The following is a 10,380-nucleotide window of genomic DNA, read 5'->3' as shown; positions in this document are numbered from 1 at the left end:
TGTTAATCTTGAGTACCTATAGAGTAGTAGTGCATCCTTCATAACTCCAAAAAGTCTTTAGTTTTATTATATTCATAAGAGAAAGATAGTCTGTACCGATTTTTCCCGGAAAAACACGAACGGCTGGAGGCGTGACGTGTGGGCGGAGCTAAAGAATCACGAGCGCCAGTAGGCTTTTGCGTTGAGCGCGTCTGGAAGCTGTGACACACTGAGGACAAAACAACCAAAACAAACCATGGCTAACAGTCATTCAGCGTATATTTATGATCCAGAATCAGATCCAGAGGCTGAAATTGAACAAGAGCAGCATCAGCAACGACGTCTCTATGTGGTATGTACTGAAACTGTATATATTTGCTTAGCGGTTTTGGAAAATGACTAAGTTCCACTTTGTCATCTTTTTTTTTTTTTTTTAAGCTGTACATGTGGAAAGTGCAGTTTGATGACAACATCGCATGTTGTTTACTTGATGTGCTTACGCGCCGATAGCTAAGTTAACAACAGATATTTGAAGCAGTTTTACTCACCGCATGTGGTTCCAACACACGATCGTGACCCTTTTTCGTTAGGACTGCATTATCCTTAAGAAATAAACGATGTGCAAATCCGGTGTCAAACTGGGCCTTGTTTGTAAAACAAGCATCTTCGAATGCAGGGAACAAACAAACACTTGCACAACTCCGTTGATGCTCTGTAAAAATAAACTCCATCCACTGGTCCCTTAATGCTGGTTTTTTTGGTAATCTGTGCAGGGTTGTCTTGCCCTGGCAACCAAAAACACACTTCTTTTGTGACATTTCGCGACGCTCTCGCTCTGATCAGTGCTGTGCTCAGCCTCTCAGTGCTCTGCTATACGGGAGCGCGCGCTCTTCCGGCAGAAGTGCCCTTAGGACCCATATAAGGAAATTCCGCTCCATCTAACGTCACACAGAGCCATACTCGAAAAAAACTTTCCGAAACTTGTGACAAACCGGAAGGAGTATTTTTGGAACAGAAATACTCCTTCAAACATACAACTTAATTTTTGAAACTTTGTCCATGTTTAGCATGGGAATCCAACTCTTTAACAGTGTAAAAAACTCAGTATGCATGAAATAGCATTTCACCCCCCCTTTAAAAAATAAAATAAAAAATAACTAAAAATAACTACAATTAAAATAAAAACTAAATATAAAAAGAAAAACTTATTCAAAATATTAATTAAAACTGCATTTAATTTCAACACTAGTAAAATAACACTGTTTTAACAATGAATGGCATGCTATTTTCAAGCAGTATTGTGGGCAATTGTGTTTAAAACGAACTTCCTTCCCAGCTCATGTAACTGTTTTCTTCTCCAGACACATTTAAATGCCACCCACTGAGATCTACAGGGGTTTGTCCCTTCAGATCATTAAATCAAATGAACCACAGGCAAAAAGAGAGAGTAAAAAAATAAAAAATAAAAAAACAGATTCTACAAACACATTAAAATGATGCTGGACAGTACAAACCTGATGTTTAAAAGGATTTAAATGTCACTTTATAAAGTGTGGCAGATGACACAATCTTAAATGGCTAAATGCTACCAAATGGCAAAGACGGCTAATATTTCTCAAGGGGCGTATTAAAACGTTGCAAAGGAAAACATCTAGTGCAGTGCTCCAGTGTCTGTGCTGTGTCTGAGAATGACTGTGATGATCTAACTGGGCGCTGGTGTCATTCTTTCTGATGAGCTCTTGTGGACACATGGATACAGTCCGGAGGGAACAGAACCAGCACACTGGTTATTTACAGAGAGAGAAAGGGCATGTGGGACTCTCAGTCAGATCTCATATTCGGTTTACTTCAATGGAAAACTTTTATTTCTTAAAAAGCACAAAGCTTATACACAAAGCAAACTGTATATACAATTCAAAAGTTTGAGGTCAGTAAGATTTTTAAAATATTTGTGAAAGAAGTGTTTTACGCTCACCAATGCTGCATTTATTGATCAAAACCAAGTAAAAACATCAATATTGTGAAACAGTTTAGCCATTTTAAATAACTCTTTTCTATTTAAATATATTTGAAAATGTAATTTATTTCTGTGATGACAAAGCTGAATTTTAATCTTCAATCTCACATGAATCTCACACGTGTCACATGATCCTTCAGAAATCATTCTAAAATACTGAAACATTTTTTTTAATTATCATCATTGTAGGAAACTGCTGTGCGTCTTAATATTTTATATATTTATTAGTCCTGGGCAACGATTACAATTTCTTATCACGATTAATCGCATTGTTATGCACAAAACTAATAATGCATTCAAAGTAGTGTATTGTGCACTTTTTTTCCATTTAATAGTGCTGCTATATGAACAAAAGTGTAATAACATTTAGTTTGCAAACACTTAAAACAAATAAGGTGCTTTTTTACAGCAGTATTCCTTTCACATAGTAGCAGTTAAATTATTTCATTTAAATCTTAACTTATATCATTAATGTAATTAAATTAAATATAAAACAGTATTTGTCACTGCCAAGACATCAACATTTTATAGAAAATATTTTATATTTTGTTATAGAAAAACAAGTTATGCTCAGAGACACTTTATTTGTCTGTATGTGTATTCAGACTTTCATAATAATAAAAATAAACACGATAATAATGTGTTAACTTGCCCAGCCCTAATATTTATATATTATTTTTATATTATATAATATTCTATATACTTTACATATTATTGGTCCAATACAATGAATGTAACCCCTCAGCGATTAGAAATGACACATTACAAATCAATTGTTTCAATATGCTCCATCCATTTACACAAAAAACACATTATATTTAATGGGCTCTTTTTAAAAACCATGAATACATTTATTAGAACTGGACAGAAATGACATGAATAAACTGTAAATCCTGATCGTATTCCTTTTAATTCATATAAAATGTGACCAGGGAGGTCAAAACTGAGAGGAAGCACTGTATTTCTAAGTCTACAGCATAATTCAAAGTGTGTCTCCTGACACCAGCCACGTGTCAGGCATAGAAATATGCCTTATCATAATTCTGCAGCCCCTCAAAACACCCTTTTCTTCTTGTTCATTATTTAGGTATTCTGTTAAATGACAATTAAATCAAAGTGGACTTTTGGGGTTGCTTGCAAAGATCGAATGTCTCCAGAAAATGTGAATTAACTTGCCACCACAATGCTAGGCTGTTATTCATGGTTGCCATGGTGTTGTCACACAGTTGCTAAGGTGCTTTTAGTCATTGCCATTTGTTTTCTATGCTGTCATGGGTTGCTAGGCATTCCACAACCCATATTTACTGCAAAAAAATTATTTTAAAAAGATGTAGCTCCTTTATATTTTATTGGTAAAATATGTCATTGCTCAGAGGGTTTGTGGAGGTGATTCTGTGCAAATGTGCTCAGACCTGATGCAACATCATGACATCTCTCTCTCCCTCACACACACACACACACACACATCACTCGACAACTATGAAATCTAAAAGCTGAATATAATTGCAGTTCATGCCACAGTTCACTAGAATGGATGCTGGGAGACTCAGAGGATCGCGGGGCCACTATTGGTCTGACTACAAAACATGTAGAAAGCACTGGCAACAGATGGCAGTAAAACATCATGAAGCTGCAGTTCTGCAGTACAAACGCACACACACTACTGCTTCTTTACTGGTGGACATGAAAACAAAGGCAGAAATTAGAAAGACTTTTACTTCATGCCATATTGCAAGTCCAACAGGAATAGCAATAATAACAAGTTGCGATATGACGGGTGATAATCGCACACAGAAAAAACCATCAACACAATTCCCTGTTGGCCCACAGATAATGTACAGAAAAAAGATGTTCATGCTAATTAAGGGCTGTTAAATAGATCTACAATTCTTGAATTCATTCATGCATTCACTTCTACCTGCTCTTCATCTGAATGAGAGCCTTTAAGAGCCACAACTGCTGCCACTCATTGATCATTTTTATCACATTGTCCACACCGTGTCAATAGCTCAAAAGGATTGTGTCATCATAAGCAACCTAAGATGAATGCAGAACTGAAAAGCTTTGTTCCCACATGCATGTTTTCGGAGAGGCGCGCTAACGTGTCAAAAGCCGGTGGCAGATAACGGCGCTTCCCTTGATCACCCCCACCGAGGGAGCCGATAAAGACAGGCACAGCCCTTCAGACTCGCTCAACCAGCTGCACTGACTTTCTTGCATTAAAGCGTCAAGCCAATTTTTGCATAACAAGCTCACTCGAATGGCTTCAGTTATTTTGGGCAGCCTGTGTTCTTAGTCATGTCTCCAGCTGATCTTCCAGACCCAAATTACAGGCACGCCCTACGGCTTTGAGACGCAGCTCCAGATGAGGTATTTTGAGAGTGGTCTGACTACTTGCCTGATTAAAAATAACAATGCTTACAGCCTGCCGAACACAAATATTACTTTAAGCTGGTATAAAAATACTGGTGTGGAAAGCTAGTATATTTTACAAGCATGCATGAAAAAAACCCCAAATCAAATTCAGGAGTAGCTGTATTGGGAATATGGCGATTACAGTTAGGCTCTCTAAAAGACTCTGCAATTATAAATCGACAATGGTTCCAATCCCCAGTAGTAGCCTTCAAAATGGTTATTTGGTGCATGGGATGTGACTGTGGCCATTATGATGACATGTGCTAAGATGGAGTTAAGGACACATGTAAATTGCATATATTTTCATATTTAAAAAATAGATTTAAGTAAATATGCTGTATATATTTTTACACCCACACACACATGCACGCACACCCACACACACACACACACACACTTTTAATATATGATAAAAAAAGAGAAAATGATACTTTTTATTCAGCAAGGATACATACAATATTTATTGAATGAAAAGTGACAGTATAATGGTTTCCACAAAGATATTAAGCAGCTCTGTTTCTATTTCTCTGTTACGGTTTCTACATTGATTATAATAATAATAAAAAAAAAAAGTATAAAAAAATTAGAATGATTCTTGAAGGATCGTGTGCCATTTAGACTGAAGTAATGTCTGCTGAAAATACAGCTTCGCATCACAGGAATAAATAACATTTTTAAATATAATAAAATAAAGTGTTATTTTTTCACAATATTCTTAAAAAAAAAAACAGTCAGACAGAGACACACACGGATGGATGGATGGATAGTCTTATCTGTAATAATATAAGCAATGTAAAAACCAAATTCAACTACTCGAGGACAGAATATACAGCATGGGGTCTCAGCAGTTACTGGGAAATAAATAGGAAAGAAGCAAAATTATCTGCAGATCTAATGCACTGATCCACAGAGCAACCACATTAAGAATGCCCCCCCCCCCATTTTTATTTAAACAAACACAGCAGTAGTTCCTCAGGAATAAACGGCATACATTTAAATGATAATAAGTGCTAGGGAATGGAAAATGTATGTGTTATAAAGGACAGGATGCTGTGTAATGCATCGTCTCATGCTTGTTGACCTTTGGCTTTGTGTGAACAGAAATGACACACACAGCAATCTTGGGTTGAAGCCAATCACAGCAGAAGCATCTGACAATATAGACATACAAACACTCTCAATAGACTTAGAAGGTAAACAATATGCCACCACCGCAAGCCTTTAACCTAATTTAAACTGTCTGCTTCACACACCCGTTTAAGCAAACTCAGCACTGAAAAGCCTCCAGCAATACATATGCAAGATCAACAGACCATATTATAGGGGTAACCTTACATGCAGTGTCGACCAGGAACAGTATTCATTTTTTAAAAAGCCAACAGCGATGTATACTTCTCACTAACCATCCATAACAAGCCAAAAAAAAAGAAAAAAAGAAAAAGACAGAAACGAGAAGAAGAGGGCCAGACTGCTTAGAAACATCACAGTCAAACTTCATTCGACAAGTATGAATTAATAAGATCAACATGAATAAAAGATTGTTCTTCAAGTGAAATGAATATATGAAACATTCACAACAGAACATTATTCCCAGAAATGGGAGAGAGGGAGAATGAGGTGCAAATTTAAGACTTCTTTAAAACTCGGAGGTACGCTTTGATGTCTGAAATCTAGATCAGCAGTTTAAGAAGACTGATCAAAAAGTTTGGTCTAAAGTATTCCTTCTATCATTTCTTGAAACGATGCAGCGGTGGAATGTTGCACAATCGACCCATCCACTTGTCACTTGATATGAATTTATATGAGTTGAATAAGATATGAATCAGATAAGATAGAAATTTATTGATCCCTGAGGGGAAATTTGTTTGTCACAGTAGCACACTGTCACACAGAACAGAACTGTGCGTCATGGGCCAGTAGACACAAAAGGGCAGGAGAGAAAAGAACAAAATAAACACAATAATAGAGTGAATCACTCGCAATACTTAAAATAAAAACATGCACAAATAATAAACACCATACAGGATGCATTCAGCTCACGAGTGGCTAACAAAATTTTTGATCAATAGCTTCAATTTATAATTGAGTTATAATAATAGAGTTGATGTATTAACAACTGGACTGTTTTTTTAACCCTTTTTATTCTAGACTGTTAAATTGCTGGTCAAATGCATGCATGCAGTATGTACTCTCAGTGCTCTTACTATTTAGCATTATGTAGTATGTACTGTATACAGTGCACTGTACACTAGAGCTCATGCATGAATGTAATATCATATGAACTACTGCATTTGACAAAATGCAGGATAGAGCAGAATTTACTGCGTGAGATAATGTATCTAACAAAGTAATGCACTCAACTTGACCTTCTGCTTGCACTGCGATGAATGAACCAGAAGTAAATCCAAAGTGCAACTTCAACTGTTTTCTTTTTTAACTGTACTGGTTGAGTTTCATTTTTTTATATTTTTTTTTTACTTTTTGACATTTCAGTTGACCTTTTCCAAACTCAGTCTGACTGTTGATATGAAAATCATTCTTAAATATACATATATATTTACTTTGCTTAGTAATTAGCCATTGGTAGAATACATTTTTCTCAAAATGTTTCTTGACGTGAACATTTGAACGTAAAAGTATAATATTTTTCTTCCATCATGGTTCATAAAGACAATTAATTTATTAAATATTGTGACCAATATAAATTTAACGAACATTTCTATAGGTATAATTTTCAATACCAATGCGGATTAGTAGTAGTGTTATTTTAGTATCATCAGGTTTTATCAATATTTTGAATTTGCTTTTATTTTTCTATTTTTATTTTAGTTAAAGTTTTAGTAATTTTGTTGTTTTTGTCATTATCTTTTTTTAAATGTCAAATTTTTTATATTTTATATTTCATATATATATATATATATATATATATATATATATATATATATATATATATATAGAAAATTTTAGTTCACCAAGTTAAACTAATAACTAAAAAATGAAACTAGCTAAAAGTAGTTTAAGTTTTGAAAGTTTTAATTTTATTTCAGTTAACATTTATTTTATTTCAAGTAACACAATATTTACAATAAGTATTTATTATTAGTTTATAATAGTTTTGTATGGTTTTATTTTTTGCACAATATATTGTCATTGCGAATGGTGCTTTGCACCTTTTTTAATTTGCCCTAAAACGTGATCCTAAATGAATACATAATCCATAAGTAAAGGTTCAACGTGACATGTTTCAGTTAACTGAGACAACTGACAAGGTTTTCAATCATTCTTCAACTGCTCAACAGCTGCTATAATTCAGTTGGCCTCATCTATAATCTCATCTATCCTCTTCTATGGCCTCATCATCTCAAGTGTTGAAGGACTTTCACCAAACACAGGTTGACACAGACTTGAGCATCTCAAACCCCCCGTACTGCTCTCAGGTATATCATCACGGGCCAATGATTTACATTACTTTCTCCAGTGCCTGATTTTTCAAGTGACCCATTACACAGTGGCAATGGAAAATCTGAGATGATGGGAATCCCCACAAAGAGCTAGATAATCAACAGCATCATTCAACATCAAGTCACACAAGAAACACACAAACGTACACATATGTGGACACCTCACAGTATGTGGACACCTGAACACCACAACCACATCATTTTAAAATATATGGAGTTAGCCCTCCTTTTGCAGCTATAACAGCTTCCACTCTTCTGGGAAGGCTTTACACTTGATGTTGGAACATGGCTGCAGGGATTTGCTCCCATTCAGACACAAGAGGTCAGGCAGTAAGCATTCCAATTCATCCCAATAGTGGTTCAGGTCTGGGCTTTATGCAGGGCAGTCAGGTTTTTCACACCAGGCTAAGTAAATCATTTCTTTATCTATCTTGGGAGACTGTGACGCTGAAAAAAAAAAAAAAAGGTATGACCCAAGTTTGATACTGAGATTCATGGCTATATGCTTGATATTTTTTTCACACAGGCATATCTAGAATAGCCAAAGCCTTTAATTATAAAAGGATGTCTAAGTACTTCTGGCCATGAATGAACGAACATGTGCAGCCCCCAAAATCACACCACACACATAAAACCGTCAACACATTTATGTTAATTAAAAAGAAATAATTAAATAACTTGCCACTCAGATGCTCTCTTCTAATGAAAGGTACCGCACTCTTTCTAGCTGCATTAAAATTCTGCTTAAGTGCCACTTGGCTGACCTTGATCCAGTACCACGCAACGCCTGATCTCATTAGATCTTCACGGCTCCAGCAGACCCGGAGAGATGACCTCCAATTCAAGATGCAGAATTATTGATATCAACAAAGCCAGGTTTATTCTCACCATCTGACAAGAGGAGAAGATTAGACCCTCATGTCAGTGCACAGGGTCAGGGAAAAGGTGCGCACTGTAAAAAACGGTGCTTAATCTGTGGATAATTCACTGCTGATTCAGATGACTTTTTCACTGGAGAAAGCATAGTGGTCAGAAGCAAAGAAATTAGGGGTGGGTCCAACAAAGTGTACGTGTAACTGTTATTCAGTGCTGCAACAAAGACTACTTGATGCTTTAAGCAACAGGTGAACAAATGATGAACATTCACTTAAAGGGGGGGGTGAAATGCTTGTTTTCACTCAATATCCTGTTAATCTTGAGTACCTATAGAGTAGTACTGCATCCTTCATAACTCCAAAAAGTCTTTAGTTTTATTATATTCATAAGAGAAAGATAGTCTGTACCGATTTTTCCCGGAAAAACACGACCGACTGGAGGCGTGACATGTGGGCGGAGCTAAAGAATCATGAGCGCGAGTAGGCTTTTGCGCTGAGAGCGTTTGGAAGCTGTGACACCGTGAGGGAAAAAACCAACCAAAACAAACCATGGCTAACAGTCAGATTCAGCGTATATTTATGATCCAGAATCAGATCCCGAGGCTGAAACTGAACGAGAGCAGCAGCAGCAACGACTCGCTCCAAGCGGGGCTCGAACCCGGGTCTCCGGCATGGGAGGCGGACGCACTAACAAGGAGGCAGAGATATTTGAAGCAGTTTTACTTACCGCCTGCGGTTCCAACACACGATCGTGGCCCTTTTTCGTTGGGATTGCATCATCCTTAAGAAATAAACGATACGCAAATCCGTCGTCAAACTGGGCCTTGTTTGTAAAACAAGCATCTTCGAAATGCAGGGAACAAACACAAACACTTGCACAACTCCGTTGATGCTCTGTAAAAATAAACTCCATCCACTGGTCTCTTAATGCTGTTTTTTTTTTGGTAATCTGTGCAGGGTTGTCTTGCCCTGGCAACCAAAAACACACTTCTTTTGTGACATTTCGCGACGCTCTCACTCTGATCAGTGAAGTCTGTTGTGCTCTCAGTGCTCTGCTATACGGGAGCGCGCGCTCTTCCGGCAGACGTGCCCTTAGGACCCATATAAGGAAATTCCGCTCCATCTAACGTCACACAGAGCCATACTCGAAAAAAACTTTCCGAAACTTGTGACAAACCGGAAGGAGTATTTTTGGAACAGAAATACTCCTTCAAACGTACAACCTAATTTTTGAAACTTTGTCCATGTTTAGCATGGAAATCCAACTCTTTAACAGTGTAAAAAACTCAGTATGCATGAAATAGCATTTCACCCCCCCTTTAAATAGTGACAATATGCAAGCACACAGCCAGACCCACCTCAGCAGCAGATATGCTAAGATGCTTTGTTTACATTGCTGTGTTGCTGGTCTGGAGTGCAGCAGGAGTGAGCACTGAAAACAAAGTGGAATGGATTTGATGAAGCGGAAGCACAGAAGTCAAGGCTGTAGCTAAAATACGGAATGGAGTTTACTTCATTAGAGCATTCCTTAGGTGGAATGGATTTGACTGACGTCATTCTAAAATGCAAACAGAAATACGTGCTTAATTACAGAAAAGTGAGTGGGTCCAATTTCATAGGTCTTGGTTCCAAT

The sequence above is a fragment of the Carassius auratus genome, chromosome 13, assembly GCF_003368295.1.
Source record: "Carassius auratus strain Wakin chromosome 13, ASM336829v1, whole genome shotgun sequence".
Taxonomy (NCBI): domain Eukaryota; kingdom Metazoa; phylum Chordata; class Actinopteri; order Cypriniformes; family Cyprinidae; genus Carassius; species Carassius auratus.
This window is presented reverse-complemented; position numbering follows the sequence as displayed.